The sequence below is a fragment of the Camelus ferus genome, chromosome 15 (assembly GCF_009834535.1).
Source record: "Camelus ferus isolate YT-003-E chromosome 15, BCGSAC_Cfer_1.0, whole genome shotgun sequence".
NCBI lineage: Eukaryota > Metazoa > Chordata > Mammalia > Artiodactyla > Camelidae > Camelus > Camelus ferus.
Window position 1 is genome coordinate 1,198,745 of NC_045710.1, and position 16,665 is coordinate 1,215,409.

The 16,665-nt window shown below is 50.0% G+C and overlaps 1 protein-coding gene across 1 annotated transcript in view; it reads right to left on the minus strand.

Moving 5' to 3' along the window:
- The window catches only part of MYT1L (myelin transcription factor 1 like), a 333,949-nt gene that overhangs the window by 162,793 nt on the left and 154,491 nt on the right, over positions 1-16,665 (minus strand). Inside the window, 1 exon segment of the mRNA XM_032496947.1 lies at positions 6,644-6,789. The gene's annotated coding sequence lies outside the window, so the exon portion shown is untranslated.

A 16,665-nucleotide genomic window follows, 5' to 3' on the forward strand; every position in this document is an offset into this window, starting at 1 on the left:
ATGAGAATACGTCACAAGGCTAATAACTGTATTTCCTCTCCGAAAAGGAAAAAATACATCTGCCTCCAACGGCTGTCCTAGAAGCTTCCACGGAATGTGGCTGCTTGAGGTCTCTCTTCTAGGAGTGAGGACAAAATGATGCACCACTAAATGCCACTGCTCTGGCAGACGCTGCGCAAGGCTGATCTACTGAGTCACGTGACAGGTTTCCATTGTTTGGAAGGAAATTTAAAAGATCAACATGCTACTTTCTTATGATAAAAATTCCACTAACACCACGTAGAAGGAACTGTTGACATCAGCAGATGAAGAGGTTTAATTATCGAAGCTTCAGTGGGAGACGTTACTAGTTATTTCAGCAGAATGTGCGGCTCCAAACGTACCAATGACGGCAGGTCGTTATAAACATAATGGTGCACAGCCTTTTGGCAAATAAACACTTAGACCCAAGGAAAGAATGTAAACTAGTATTAAGGAGGAAATATGAAAATGGTAAACAAAGTCAGCATTCAGCCAAAACCACCCCCACAAAACCTCCCCCCAGCACGACGTCGGGACACACATCTCTCATCAGGCACAGACTTTCAGCTGATACCGTATTTTGCGCCTCCACAGGGAGTTTGCCCGGGTCCCTGCTGTGAGCGCGAGGTTGTCCCGAGCACACTCGGCCACAGGGGCGTGCACTAATGGTCAGAACTCTTGGTACCAGTCACCTCAGGGGTGACTTCAGGGCCCTCACTATTGCGACCCTCCCGCCTCGAAACTTACAAAGCGGTCCTGATGGGGTCGGGGCTGCTGGAGCTGCCCGGGGTTGACCGAACGCCTTCAGCAAAGCAGTGTGCTCTCTCGGCATCTTTGGCTCGTGAAGTTTCGCTAGTTCTGCTCCCAGGGGAACGAGGGGAAAGGGCATTCCAACTCTGAAACGTCGCCCTGAAGCCTTCATGGACCTGGGGGGGTTCAGGTACTGCTGGGACCTTCTGTCTCACGGTCACCCACGAGTGAGGGGCGGCAGGTCACGGTGCAGGTGGCCATGGGGCCGAACTCACTCACGGCAGCAGGACCCTCCCCTGAGCCAAGAGCCACTCCTCTCCGGCGAGCTCCATCCCCCCAGGGGCCTTCCCAGCATCTGGCACGCTGGGCCCTCCATGTCACCAGGGTCACCAGGGTCCCACACGGCCTCACCTACTTCGCAGCTTTGCTGCAATCAGAACGCCCCCGACTGAGGTGGTGGTTCTCTGCTGGGAGGGAGGAAATGCCATGCTTTGCAGTTTCCTTCACACCCTCGGGGAGAGAGGGGTTAGTAATTTGTATCTCACTTTCCAAGAGAGCAGTGATCCAAGACTTCGAGATGAGTCATGAAAAATGCAAATTTCCACTATTTCTTAAGCTAAATTACAGGAAAAAAAATCAAAAGGCTCAAACCCTTTTATTTATTCATTTTTTACTATCCATACTATTTTATAACATCACACTGAATAAACATCACTATCAGGGCAGGTAAACTGAGTTATAATGATGACTTAAGCCACACTGATGACTCACTTATGGAAACAACCGAACGCATTACGTCCTGAGTTGGGGGCGATCTTGACAAAACACAACTCAGAATGGCGGGCTGTTTTCCGGGGGAGGCTGTACCAGCGTGCCAACAGCAGAATAGTATTCGCGGCCCGGCGCCTTTAGGCAAAACCCTGAGGTTTAGGGGCGATCCGGGTGGCTGGCGAATTCTCAGTGTGTCCGTGTGCATAGACGCACAATACTTCACATGCACGCACAGATGATATCCGCGGTGAATGTACGTGGAACAGACACAGGAGGGCCACGTGTGATGTGCGCACGGCCCTGGGGACGCGGCAGAAGCACCCCGAGCTGAAGCGTGCTGCCAGGAGCCGAAACACCCGCCCAGGTTTGAATTCCGTCCGTGCCACTCACTGCGCAACGCCGGACAACTTATCCACCTTCCCTGCAGACTCGTTTCCTCTGATGCACATTACGGGTAACGATCTGGACAAGACGCAGAGCGCAGGGTGTTCTGGGGACTCGGTGGGGGTGGGGGCGGGGTGGGGGCGGGTTGGGTGTGTCGTGGACCCTCGATTTAACGCTTAGCTGCTGTCACCGCCATTTGCGGTTTACATTATTTTCCTGTAATCCATCCCATTCTATTGAGCCCTTTATCCCTGTTTTACAGAACATGGAAGTTAAGACTTTGAGGGGATTTGCCCAAAGGGATATAAGTGGTAATTGGCAGGGCTAGGTCGAAACTAATGGTATTTGTCAGCTGTTTTAAATAAATCCGTTTCAAAGGGTCAAAGAACACAGATTTATGCAGTTGGGCCGTTTCAGCAGATTCCTCCTGGGCACACGACACACTTTCCTTTAAAATGGTCCCCACTCAGAACACAATTCACAAAGTTTTTCGGGAAACAGACACTGATTTTATTTTGAGTGAGCTCTTCAGCATGGGGATTGGATGGCAGTGTGAGTTTCTCTTTGGCTCTGGTTCAGGGGAAACTGGATCTCCTTGAGGGCCATCTCGGGGACGCCACAGGTGCTCAGGCCTGGCGTCATGGCAGCTAAGTGGGACACACCGGGACAGAAAGTGCCCCAAAGCGAAGTCCCGTTCTACGGCACTTTTATTCTCCTGCAGAGCAAGCCCCTAAGTCCCTCTTCGCTGGGGATGCTAAGGGAAGCCAGGGGCTGCGGACAGGAAATACGGCTCACGGGGGCCGGGGGGCTCACGGGGGGGGAAGAGCCGCAGGACGGGGCTGCGTTCAGCCCTGCGTGTGCAGCCTTGGCCGACGGTGCTGCACGCCCATCCACTGCCTCCTTCTGGCTTCGAGTTGTCATCCAAAGGGTGGAACCAGCAGAGGAGCAGTCCCGGGATCTCTAGTTCAGATGCCTGCAGAGCAGCAGCCGAGGCAGGGTCTGGACAGTCGACCACAGTCACGGGGGCCACGGGGGGGCAGCCAGGTGGTGGGCAGATGGTGAGAGCATTGGCAACCGATCCCTGGGACAGAGAGCCCGGGCTGGACCAGGCCACATGCTCCATCAGGAAGGGTTGCGGGCGGCACCGCCTGACAGTCTCTCCTGGACCTCAGGAGTCACGCTTGTCTTGGGAACATGAACTCCAAGCTGGGAGGAGTGAGTCCCTTGTCCTAGCGAGCAGCCGCACCTGCCGAGTGGCTGGCGTCCGTTTCTGTGCCTTGAGTTTGTCTCTGGGTTTCGTATTCTTCCCTGTGTTACTATGCGAAGCTGTTCCCAGCTCTGTTCATTTAATGTACTACCCTGGGGTCACTTCCTCTCAAAGACACCTCTGCCCTCTCTAATCAGAGTTACCATCTCTTCTTTCTCTTCCTAAATCATTTTCCCCAGACCTCTGCTGATACTGGGAGAAGTGAATGAGCCGCTTACCGGGGCCAGGAAGCTGGCTCAGCTCTGGAACACCGAGAGGAGCCGCGCGTGTGCTCTGCGCTGAAGAGAGGACCTTACGGGCCTATTTCCCCGTGGTCCTTACCACACCTTGGGGACCCTTTAGGGACAGTGACCCCGTGCCTCACTCATTTTATACCTCCTGGTCTAGAAGAGTTCATGGCACAAAACAGATACTCAACAGTGTTGAACGAAAGGGAAGAGGATGGAAAAACTGATCCGTACACATTTATTCCTTGGTGCTGATGACAGAAAGGGGCAGTTGTGGACAAAGCCTCTCCTGTGGGCACTTCGTTGCCATGTCTCTTCTGCTAACTTCTGCGTAGTTTTATGTGGCTTAGAAATAGACTTGGATTAAGGACGGAAATTTGAAGGCTCCTTGGAATTAGTGACTTGTGTCAAATGTAGATCTCTAGACAAAGTTCCTTTCTGTCCCATTGAAGGCCACCTCTGTCTTATTAATTGCGTCATCCTAGCATCTCAGTGTAGCTTGTCACAGCACAGACAGCATCTCAAGTTGTCTCACCCTCCCTTTACTGCGCCGCGAAGCGGGAAGAATAATCACGCAGACCCACGGCGCTGGGAGGAATTTAGCTCTTGCCCGGTGCTGGCATGTTTGGCGGGGTTCAATCATCAGTAAGTTCTGTTATTTCAGAAATGACGCTGGAGGCTGATCAATCACACATTCAAACTTGCTGTGTGTCTCCACGTCATTAATACTGACTGTGGTCTTGGAGGATGCCCCACGATACCTAAGGTTTTCTGTCCTCTAGCCTCTCGTGATGAATAAAGAACTTCTGACTGCCAGACAAGCTGACCTTGGGTGACACTGGTGGTCTTCTACTAAGGAACTTCTGATTTCAGAATTCTTAGTTTTAAGAAATTCAACAGAAACTGTATCTTCATCCTCAGTGCAGATTTTTGTGAAACTGTATATTTAACATTCCTATATAATTGCTTATTTTTCACCAAACCAGGATCAGAAAAGGTAAAATAAAATCTGAATTTTTTCACACTGAATAAAATTATTTAAAGTAATGGTACATGCTCATATTGGACAGGGAAACTCACTACAATAAAGTATGGAAATCTCTCTTTTAGTTTGATTAAGAACCTTAGCCATGCAATTATAGATTCAATACAATCCCCATCAAAACCTCACGGCCGTTTTTTGCAGAAATAGAAAGATCCATCCTAAAATTTATATGGAATCTCCAGGAACCCCCTCCAACAGACAAAACAACCTTGAAAAAGAAAAACAAGTTTGAAAGTTTCATAAATCCTGATTTCAAAACTCACTACAAAGCTACAGGAATCAAAACAGCACAGCACTGGCATAAAGGCAGAAATGCAGACCAAGTGGAATAGAAGACAGCCTCTGAATAAACCCTTGCATATATGGTCAAATCATTTTTGACAAGGGCACCATGACCATTCAACAGAGAAATGGTAGCCTTTTCACAAATGGTGCTGGGAAAACTGTATCTACATGCAAAAGAATGAAGTTGGAACCTTAACTTATACCATATACAAAAAGTAACACAAAATGGACCAAAACTCAGAACTAAACATAAGAGATAAAACTATACAACTCTTACAAGAAAATACATAGAAAAATCTTTGTGATACTCGATTTGGCAACAATTTCTTGGATATGATACCCACAACACAGGCAACAAAAGGAAAATAGATAAACTAGACTATGTCAAAATTAAGAACTTTTGTGCATCAGACACTACCAACCAAATGAAAAGATAAACCACAGAGTAGGAGAAAATACTTGCAGACCACTGATCTAATAAGGGCTTAATATCCAGGATATACGAACAACTCCTACAGCCCAACAATGCCAATAAGACAACTGGGTTAAGGCAATGGGCTTGAACAGACGTTTATCCAAAGAAGACACACAAATGGCCAATAAGTACCTGAAAAGCCACTCAACATCACTAATCGTTAGAGAAATACAAGCCAAAACCACAATATGATCCCACTTCACTCTCATTTGGACGGCTGTTACTGAACATAAACGAGTGTTGGTGAGGACGAGGAGAAACTGCAACCCTTGTGCAGTGTTGGTGGAAATGTAAGGCGGTGCAGCCATGACTGACAACAGCATGGAGGTTCCTTAAAAAACTAGAAGTAACACAGGATCACACAATTCCACATCTGGGTATATTCAGTAGAACTCAATGTGGGGATTCAAAAACATATTTGCACACCCATGTTCATCGTGGTGTTCACAGCACAGCATTCACAACAGCCCAGAGGTGGCCATTTATGGAAAGCTGATAAAGAAAATGGTGTCTAGACATATCATGGAATGTTATTTGATCTCAAAAAGGAAGGAAATTCCAGCACCTGCCACAACATAGATGAGCCCTGATGACATTATGCTCGTGCAATAAGCCGGTCAATAAAGGACAAATACTGTATGAGTCCACTCATGTGAGATGCCTGGAGCAGTCAAATTCATAGAGACAGAAAGTGGGATCATGGTTGCCTGAAGCTGGGGCAGGGGCGGGGGGACGTGGAGAGTGACTGCTTAATGGTACACAGCTGTAATTCTGGAAGATGAAGGCAGTTCTGGAGATGGGTGGTGAGGCCGGCCGCACGGCTATGTAAGTGTACTTGATGTTACAGAACTGTAAGCTTAAAAATGGTGAAGGTGGTAAATTTTATGTTGCATATATTTTAGCAGAATTTTTGAAATTCTTGGAAAATAAAATCAGCTATAACCTGAGGTTTGCAAGGAGCGTGGCTCTGGAGGTCCCGGAGGGAGGCTTACCCAAGTAATTGACAGCAACCTGGGAGGACCTTGGGCTATGCAAATGAGCCCTGATGAAAAATGCGCTTAATTTCCTTAAAGACAGAGTCCCTAAATAGACCAGTAGTAGAAATAGATGTCTGACTTTAAAGGAGTTAGTACAAACGAAGCAGGTCTGTACAATTGCCAAAGATTAATGTGGCCATGAGCTTATTCTGGGGGTCATGCAGTTGGATAAAAGAAGACTACTTGAGCCTGTGTTTATTAACAGATGATAAATTCTGACTTTACACTGTTTGTTTATTAAAATTAAGGGAAGTTGTCCTCTTTATCAAATACAAAACCCTCCATTCACAAACCTGTCTTTATGCTTTTGCAAATACATGCTAAGGAAATATGGAAACCGTGTGTCTGCACCGAGAGCTTACAGTGTGACACAGACCTTACCTTTAAGTCGCTCCTTGGACAGCCATCCGTCTGGGGACCACCCAGAACCTCTCTTGACCCGACGCCGTTGACAATTTCAGAGACACAAACACTTGACTGGATTTGATGACTACATTTTTTTCCCTCTTCCAAGAGATGCAGTCGCTCTAGAGAAGAATAAAAGGGAAAGAAGCAAGGTTGGCTTCCATACTGTGCAGGTCCCACCCACCTGAAGGGTCTGGCCACCAGGGAGGTGCGCCCTTGAGGAGAGAAGGGTAGTGACACCCCGGCTGGGGGCGTGGACTCTCGGAGACACTCCAGGGAGGGACATGGAGACAATACCACAGCTGACTGATTTCTGACCGATGACTTCTGATCAGTGACTGATCGACGACCCCTCATACAAAACTCTCTTTAGAAAACTAAACGGCTGCTTGTGATACAAGATTACACAAAACTGTAAATACATTCTCACAAAACGAAGTGTAAGCACTGTTTTGATCACATCTGAAAAATACTGACAGCATGAACTACTTAGAAGGTAATTAGGGAGGCATGCATAGTGCGTCCACGCATCTGTAGGTAGGTTTTATCGTCATCGACTGTCACGTGTGTTTTCAGTCTGTCCTTCTCCATCAAAGGACAGTGACTAAGCTATAGTCCTTTCCATACGAAAGGTTTTACAAGGACATGCTATTTGCCAATTTAAAAAAAAGAACAAAATACAAAACAGAAACAGACTCATAGACATAGAATACAACTTGTGGTTGCCAAGGGGGCGGGGGGTGGGAAAGGACAGACTGGGATTTCAAAATTTGTAGGTACTGACAGGCATATGTAGAATAGATAAACGAGATTGCATTGTGCAGCACAGGGAAATATATACAAGATCTTGTGGTGGCTCACAGCGAAAAAAAATGAGACAATGAATATATGTATGTTCACATATAACTGAAAAACTGTGCTCTACACTGGAATTAGACACAACATTGTAAAACGACTATAACTCCATAAAAAATGTAAAAAAAAGGAAAACAAAACACAATCTCTTAAATAATAATCAAAAACTTTTATTTGTTGTAACTACCGAGCAACAACCAAATGTAGTGCTTAAAATGGTCTTTATGCCTGATCTTCTGTGACGCTGAATATGTTCTGAGACATTATATTCCTGAATTGGCTAAGAATGCTTGGACGGTATTCAATACAGTGGTTTTATGAAAATGCATCTTAATTCTCATATGAAGAACATCAAATAGAAAAATTTAAATAAATCTTATAAACAAACCCACGCAAAGCAAAACAATTAAGTGACTGAAAAATACACGAATAGGATCAGATCTTAATGATCAAAGCCCCTCCATCCGAGGTACTGCCAACACTTTGCTAAAAAATCATGTTAATGAAATGTTGCAATATTCATTTACACAATATTTTGCTCTTCTGTCATCCTAGGAATCCACCTCTGTCACTTGAGGCATTCCACAAAGTTCCATGGACTCATCGCATGGTTCGCCTTCGTTCTGGGGAGTCCTCCAGGGCCCTGGCCAGTGGGGAGGAGCACGACCCTGGGGCTCGCCCCGAGGGGTGGGCTGTGGTGCGGCCACGACAGACACGGCTGCAAACAGGCAGGAGGGTGACAGGCTCCCATTCGGGTGAGAAGGGGCTGGAAAATAGAGGTTTGTGGACAGGAAGCTGCTCCTCCAAATACCGCCATGTCTGCCCTCCCATGCGCTGTGACAGGGGGCGGACCCTGTCCCACCTCCCTCAGCACGGGGGCGGGCACGCCCACCAGCGCGAGAGCTCTGCCCCCTCTCGGAAGACAGGACGTTAGGGAGACTGTCAGCAAGAGACACGCCTCTTCTGCGAGAGGAATTTTCACCCTGGAGTCATTTATCAGACGTGGATTAAAACTCACTGTCACACGGATTGCAGACCACGTGCCCTTGAAGGGTATCTGATGTTCCTTACTAAATATATATATATTCTGATTTAAGATAACTGAGATGTAAAAAAGAAGTTTCTTCTTTAAGGCAGAATTTAAAAAAAATAAAATGAAAGAAACTGAGCAGATTGTTCTTTTCACCAAGCACCTCTCACTCTGCAGGAGCTCACAGAACCATCTCCGGCGGGTGAGCCCCGCCAGTGACATGATCTTGCCCCAGTTGTTTGAGTACCGGACAGAGGATTACGTGCCTGTTGCTCTGGTTACTTACAGTTTTCTGCCACATACACTGCTTGTGATGACTGATAATGGAATTCCCAGGATGAGCTCTTAAACGGAGTGTTTAGCGGGTAGCTTAGTTGCAAAGCACAAATCACACGAATCACATTGGCAGAGCAGGAGCCACACCCACATGCCGTCCTCACCTACAGCTTTGCTGGCACCCTCTCACCCACCGTCACTCAGGGAACCCACAGGGCTTGCTGTGTGACATCTGTCACTCTGTGAAGTCATGTTACACGTGTTTCTTTGCTTTAAGCTGTTCCTTTTGAGGTAAGTGTGATGCACATGCAGCTGGAAGGAATAAGAGACCTTCCGTGCCCTTGAACCAGAACCTCCAGTACCAACGTCTCCCCAGACTCCAAGACATCGATCATCACAACCAGGATATTGACACCGACTCACGACTCACCCCACTGACCTTGCTCAGACCGCCCGGGTTTGCTTGTCCTCATGTGCTTGCGTGTGTTTACCTGCAGGCGATTTCATTGCTGGGTGTGTCCACACGTGCCCCGCCAGAGCCAAGACGCAGAACGCCCATCACCACGAGGGCCACGTTGCCCATGTGTAACCACGTCCACTTGCTCCCTGCAGCCACCAATCTGTCCTCTGTTTCTATAATGTTGTCATTTCGAGAATGTTCTACAGCACAGAGAACAGCCTGCTGGTTTCCAGAGGTGGGGTGGGGATGGAGGAGGGTTAGCCAGATGGGTGAGGGGGTCAAAAACTCCAAACTTCAGCTGTAAGATATGTAAGTCGTGGGCATGTCATAATCAACATGGTGGCCGTAATTTCTAACGCCGTATTGTATACCTGAAAGTTGCTAGGTGAGTAGACCTTAAGAGCTCATCACACACGCAGAAATTTGTAACTCTGGTGATGATGTTCATTCGACTGACTGCGGTGATCATTTTGCAGCACACAGGTACACAAGCATTGTAACATCACACCTGAAGCTTGTGTAGCATTGTACGACATCTCAGTAACAATAAGAACGGCTTCTAAATGCAACCATGCAGTCTGCAACCTTGCGCGGGTTGGCTTTTCTCACTCAGACTAATTCTTTGAAGGGCCAACCAGGTTGTCATGTGTGTCAACACTCGGTGCGTTTATTGCTGAGGGTTTCCGCGATGTGATGGACCACACTTTTTGACCGTTCATCTGCTGAAGGGAATCGGTGCTGTTTGCAGTTTGGGGCTGTTACGAACAAAGCTGCTATAAACATTCGTTGTCACCATCTTCACTTTTGCCATTCTGATAGGTACGTGGTGGTGCCTCATTGTGGTTTGAACCAACCTTCCCCTGACGGCCAACGACGCCAGCATCTGTCCATGTGCTGTTTGCAGTCCGTGCATCCTCTGTGGTCAATGTCTGTTCACGTGCTATTTGCTGTCTGTGCATCCTCTGCAGTCAACATCTGTCTTTTGCCCCTTTTCTAACTGGGTTTTTTCTTTACTGTTCAACTCTGAGAGCTCAGGTACATTTTAGACACTGGCCTTCTGCTGAAACTGTGGTTTGCAGGCATTTTTCCCATTTAGTGGCTCGTCTTTTATTGCCTGAGGGTATATTAGCAGCACAGGTTTTAATTTTTCTGAAGTCTAGTTTATCAAACTTTCCTTTATGGGTCATAAATTTGTTTCTGCATTTATCTTCTGTCTTCCTCCACTGAAAAATGACACTCCTTTAGGGCAGAGACTTTGCTACGTAACCTACTTCTGAGTCCCGAAGTCTAGGACGGTGCCCGGGACCCAGCAGGTGCTCAACAAACATGTGTGAAATGAATAAACACATAAATAAAAGCTGATTGTGTAAAATTATTTTAAATAAGCCTTCTTTCTAGCACTTGGGAATGAGAACAGTAAATAACGGCATATCCACGTTCCGCGTGTGCTCTGCATGCGGCACATCCGTGTTCCGCGACTCCCGGGGATGGGGCAGGTCAGGTGTCCTGCTGCTGCTTGTGAGATGAGCTGCAGACGGTCTGAGGCACGTGGTCAGTGGGGCCCCAGTGTGCTTTCAGGGCTGCTGCTCTGTATTCCCGTTACATTTAAGGTGACCGAGGAGGAACAGGTGGTGCCGACTCCTCCAGACGTAATAGAGCTGTGGAACTTACAGCCTGCAAGTGGGACATGAACTGAAACCACCATCAGCTTGATCACAGGCTGCACAAGCTCACAGACGCCGGCCACGTCCGGAGGCGAGAGCCACCTCATCTCGCTGACATCGCCCCTGCTCTCCCCGGAAGATCTGTGCCATCGCTAAGTATGGGCTTGGACCCCGTGCTCTGCAACAGGGGCTCCCGGTGTAGGGGCGGGGACAGCATGTGCCCCGGGCCCGGCTCCTCACTGTCGGGAGGACACCCAGAGGGGACAACACCGCCCTGGGAGCGGTCGCTGTGTTATTCTCAGGGGTCTCTTTGTAACACTCCTGGTGTCTTGTCCTGAGAGGCCCCCCCGGCTTCCTTCCCATTAGTGTGTGAAGGCCTAGAACCTTCTGGCGCCTCCGGCAGCACTCCGTGCTGGGGGGCTCTGGCCTCTGCTCCACGTGGACAGTGAGTACGGGGGGGCCTCCCACAGGGAGAGAAAGAAACCAGGGTCTGCGGCTCCCCGGGCACTCGCCGGGCGGATGGCGTTTCTCCTGAAAAGCCTCCTTCTCGAAATTCTTGATAACGTGTTAGGCTCTTCTTTTCAGAACCGTTGCAGTTGGAAAGAAAGAAAGGAAGAAAACAGCCGAAGCACAGAGCAGACGGCCCTGTCTTTAGGGGAATATTGTTGGGCTGACGGTTCTCACCAGAAACAGGCACATTTTCCAGAAAGTTTTGGGGCTGCAGCCCCTTCGGGGTGGGGCTTTCTCTCGACTGCCCCCAGAACTCACCACAGGAGCTGTTCTGGAGAATTCCTCCCAGGCCCCCTGACTTTGCTGTGCGTCTTTAGGGCGGGGACCAGGGCTGCAGAGCTCTGCACCCCAGAGCAGAGCCACGGAGACGCGGGGCACGTGCCGAGCAGAACCTCCTAGATGTTACAACTAAGCACCGGAGAGCCAAACTAGCAGACACATCTCTGCCCAGCACCTCCCGGCCCACTGCCAGAGCCGGGCACAGGGCTGGCACGTGGCGGCGAGGACAGGGCCGCCGGGGGTCGCGCCCGAGCCGGGCTTCAGTTTGGGGCTGATGAGTTCTCAGGAACCCACACCACTTCTTCAGTTTAACACAGTATATAGTAAAGAAGTGATTTTAAGTGAAAACTCAGTTTTAGATTGGCGCCTTATAAGTGCTTGTATTATAAGACTCATTTAACTTTATCAATACGCATGACATAAGAAGACTGATTCTGACTTTCCACATTTAACAGGAGTGCATATTGTTTAGTTTTTAGATTAGTTATGCAGTGAATAAAAAGCACTGTTTGTCCCCAGTTTAAGAATGATTGATTCCTTCATGTTTGGTTTTGAGACTGATTACATATTGAGAAAGACTGAAATTTAGCAATACATCTTGTCATGAAAAATAAAGATAAACGATCTTCTGTTTGAAACGGCTGCATTTCGGGCTGAAGTGCAAAGACTCTTTGCTTCGTCCCTCCCCCTCCATCCTTTCTTTTGCTCTTTTTAAAATGTGTTTCCAAATGATGAGGTGCGAGAGACTACGCCAGCCTGATGCTCCTAAGTCCTTCGTGTGTAACGTTACAAACAGGTGTCTTTAGTCTCCTTATACGTGTGACGGAGGTAAAAACCTACTTTGGTATAATTTTCCCTCCATGTTGTTTTTCCTTTTAACATTTTATTATTTAAAAAATATTTATTTGCTTTTGTATTATTTAATTATTTTATTTTGTCACGTAGGGGGAGGTAATGAGGTTTGTTTCTCTTTAGAGGAGGGACGGGTTGGAACCAGGACCTCGTGCCTGCTAAGCATGGCTCTACCACTGGAGCCATACCCTCCCCCCTCCTTTCAACATTTTTAAAAGAATATCAGACAGACTGTGAGGGCAACACGAGAACTCTGGCCCTGCTCATGTGGCCTACGGAGCCGGCCCAGACCGTGTTGAGGCCAGTCTGCTCTTTGCTAATTTGTATTTTATTATCAGTGTTCCTTGCACTTCTTGTTTTTACTAACGGCTCACTGTGGACCTATGGCTTAAACAGTACATGGCTGCACATTAAAGGAGCGTCAGCCAGGCAGCCTGGCCCCTCCAGCCCCGTGGCTGCGGGAAGAAGGTGGCAGGCGGCTCTGAACGCCCCCAGGGACCCCCAGGGATCCCCGAACCTCCAGCAAAGCAGAGCCCATTTGAAGCCCCACAGAACACTTCTGTTGGCAACCTAGAGTATCATTATTTGACCGGTTTTAAATATAGACCTTGAAACAGCTGTGGCTGTGTTCAGGGCTTTGCTAATACGGACCCCCTGCGACAACCTTGAAAACCCCTGGGAATCCGTCAGCTATTGTGGGAACACGCTGTTATCAAGGGTTGAGCAGTTTGTCAGTCCCCAAATGTGCTGTCGGCAGAGGGGAGCGGGGAGGAGGGAGGTGGGAGCTCGCCCACGCTCCCGTCCAGGGAGGGCCGGGAAAATGCCTTCTGTTCACATCTGGGCTCTGAGAAGCACTTCCCTGATTCCAGAACCTGAGAGCCTCCAGCCTCCGACCGCAGACTCCAGACCATTTGCGGGCTGGCGGGCTGCAGGTACCAGCCCTCTCGGTGACGAACAGGAAGCAGAGACTAGACTTAAAAAAACGTAATATGTGCTCTCACCAAAGTTACACAGACACACAGTTGAAGGGTCAGGTATGTGGCTTGTTGGGAAAACTGTTCCCCAAATACCGCCCCCATCCTATTTCTAGTTCCCCGGAGGGAAAGGATTTTACCCTCTTTAGCTGTGTCTTCTGACATTTACCTCAACAAACGGCCCGGCCTCCCCTAGTGCACGCTTCCCGCAGAGACACCGCGGCGTCACCCGCGCACCGGGGAGGACCTCTCGACGCTCTCTGACAGCGCACACCGTGCCCTGCGGCCTCGCACGCTCCCTGCCCCCCCCGTGCAGGCGCGTGGGACTTTGTGTTAGATGAGCGTTTCCTTGTCGTAACTATGACAGCGCTGTGGACGGGGGGACCGCCGTCTTGCCCTCCTCCCCGCAGCTGGCGGCCGGGCTGAGGCCCCTGTATGCTGGCCTGTGTGCTTCCCATGAACTTAGCCCCAAACTCTCCCAACCAAGAAGTCTCCTCTTACAGCAGCAGACACACTGGGTGTCAGCCTGGGCTCTGGACGAGGTCTCCGCAGAGCGCCAGTCCGTGTGCCCCCGTCCCATCCGGGCCACGCCGGGTCCCCTGAAGGTGTCAGCCGGCTCCTTGTCCACCGCCCTGGCTGAGTGGTCCTCCGTCTCCTGCTGATGCACCGTGCCTTCCTCTCCTTGGATGGAGGCATCATCCATGGCTTCCTAGAGACAGCGTCTCGGGGGCTCTATTTCCATGATACTCGTCTGAGCGAAAAAGTCTAGCTGGGAGTCACTGCCCCTCAGAGGTCAGGAGGTTTTACTCCACTGTCTCCTGCCTCCTGAGGATTCTTTGTCGAGCCCTCACCCCCAGGCGCGCAGGCCCGGGAAGACAGGGCTCTCCCAGCGCGTCTGGATGTCCCCCACGGGTGGGCGGGGGGTCTGCTTCCAGGGTGGCGCTGGGCGCCCGCATGGCTTCAGGAACCCTCTCTTCTCCTCCTTCCCCGGGTCTCTTCCTCCGCTTGCCCTTCCTGGGACCCCCGTTCCCCGCGGCGGCCTCTGGGCCTCTCTCGTCCAGTTTCCACCTCTCCGTCCTTTTGTCCTGATCTGCTTTGCTCTGCTGTACCTTCTCGCCCTCCTAGGGACACGTTTTAAAGTTTAAATCCCAACACCCACCCTTTACCGTTCAAAGTGCGCTCTTGTTATCGGAATCCTCTTCTCTCCCTTCTGCTTAAAACAGCACTTGTTCTTGTCTGGTGAACGCGGCAGCGGCCCCGTCACCTGGGGACGTTCGTGGCAGGTTCTTTTTCCTTCTGGTACAGCTCCTGTTCCTTCCAATTCGAGTTTATCCCTTTTCCATTTTGTTTGTTTGCTTGTGTTGGTCTCTTTCACACTAGAGGACTTTCTCAGACCTCTGGGGATGCTCGGCAGTCGCTCAGACTCCCGGGGGCGGCATCAGGAAGTCCCTCGGAAGCCCCGCTCCCCGCGGCGGCGCGTCCAGCCCTCGGGCTGCCGTGCTGGGCGCTGGCTGAGCTCCTCCCGGGGCAGCGGCCGGGCGAGGCGGGTGAGAAGTGGCCTCTGCAGCCAGACAGGGTGGGCTTGGATTCCAACCTTTACACTCGTTGCCTGGGTGTTCCGGCAAGTTACTGAGTCTTTTCTCTGCATCAGTTTCCTCATTTGTAAAGTGGTTACGCTGGTGAGTTTACAAAGGTGTTTTGCAAGTGCGATGCCATTGTGCCTGATACGCAGAGAGAAGTGTTTCCAGAGTAAGTCAGCTGATGAACCCTCACGGGGAAAACACTGCTCTGTCACCTGGAGGGGCACCCGGGAGGCGGGCAGGGGAGCACCCTGGGCCTCAACACCCGGGCCTGCTTCTCCTCACCCCTGCTGTCCGCACCTGCTCCGCCCAGTCTGTCCGCCCCCAAGAGACCCTCTGCTTTCCCCCCCAAGAGTAAACCTGGAGTTTTTGGCTGAAAAGAAGGGAGATCTGGGGTCTAAGTGGCTTTTAACCTTTCAGCCAATTCTGCAGTTTTCAGTCCAGGTCACCTCCCCTCCCGGCGGCCTGACCCTGCCCATCCTGGGACCGTGAGGGCGCCGAGCATGAATCTCGGCGTCCGGTTCCCTCCGTCCGTCCGCCTCCCTGGGCTGCGCCGTGTCACTTGGTCACCTCTGCCTCTGGCTCTCAGATGGCGTTGCCCACGTCCCCTCTCCGTCCTTTTTCTTTTTCTAAATAAATGTTACTCTCCTGTCATTTCCGTGGGTTTCGGGAGGGAGCAGAAGCTAATGTGCTTGAATTTGCCGTTTTTAACTGAACACCTATCACCCTCTCTGTACAGAAGAACCGCACTCTGAGAGGACAGAGGCAACACGGGAGGTGCTCTCGTTCTTTCCTCCTAAAAATGTCAAGAACCCCGTCTTTATTTTGACTTGACTCTGAGTAAGATCTGTGTATCAGATACTGGCCCTTAGGCCTGAACCCAATTAGTGAGATGAGTTTTCTCGTTTTTGCCTCAGTCATCTGTTTCCGGGACGGTGAGTCCGCGTTAATTTCCACTCTGTTGCTTCTTTTCCTTCGCCTCGTACCAGTGTCTTCCATTCTCAGCTTCCTCCCTTCTAGCGCCCTCTTCCTACGCCTCTCGGGTCGGTTCGCTGGTTTCCCACACCATCTGCCTTCGGTGTGGGACCTCTCCTTCCCCTCCTGCCCCTGCCCAGGGCTGTTCTTACAGGATCCAACATGAGCTTCCTCAGGGGGGAGCTGGGGCTTGGATCTGTAGCTTTGGAAAGTAATGCAACAAAAACAGCTCGGCAACAGTTAAGCAGCTGTGAGGTGCAGAGCTGGGAGCTGCAGAGCTGGGAGGCGCAGCACGAGCCTGTCTCCTCTCTCCTGTGGTTCCCTGGACTTTGGTGCCCAAACCGTCTCTGTCCTGACCTGACACATTGTAACTGCTTTTCTGACTCCCGAGAGGAAGCTCCAAGCCACGGTCCTGTGTTCCCTGCCTCTGCTTCCTAAAGAAAGGTCTTGGGAGATTTTTTTTTTCCTATTTCCATAATATTTGTCTGAGTAAAGCATCCAGCTGGGAAGAATTCTCCCGCAGCACTCCGCTGTCTTCTATCC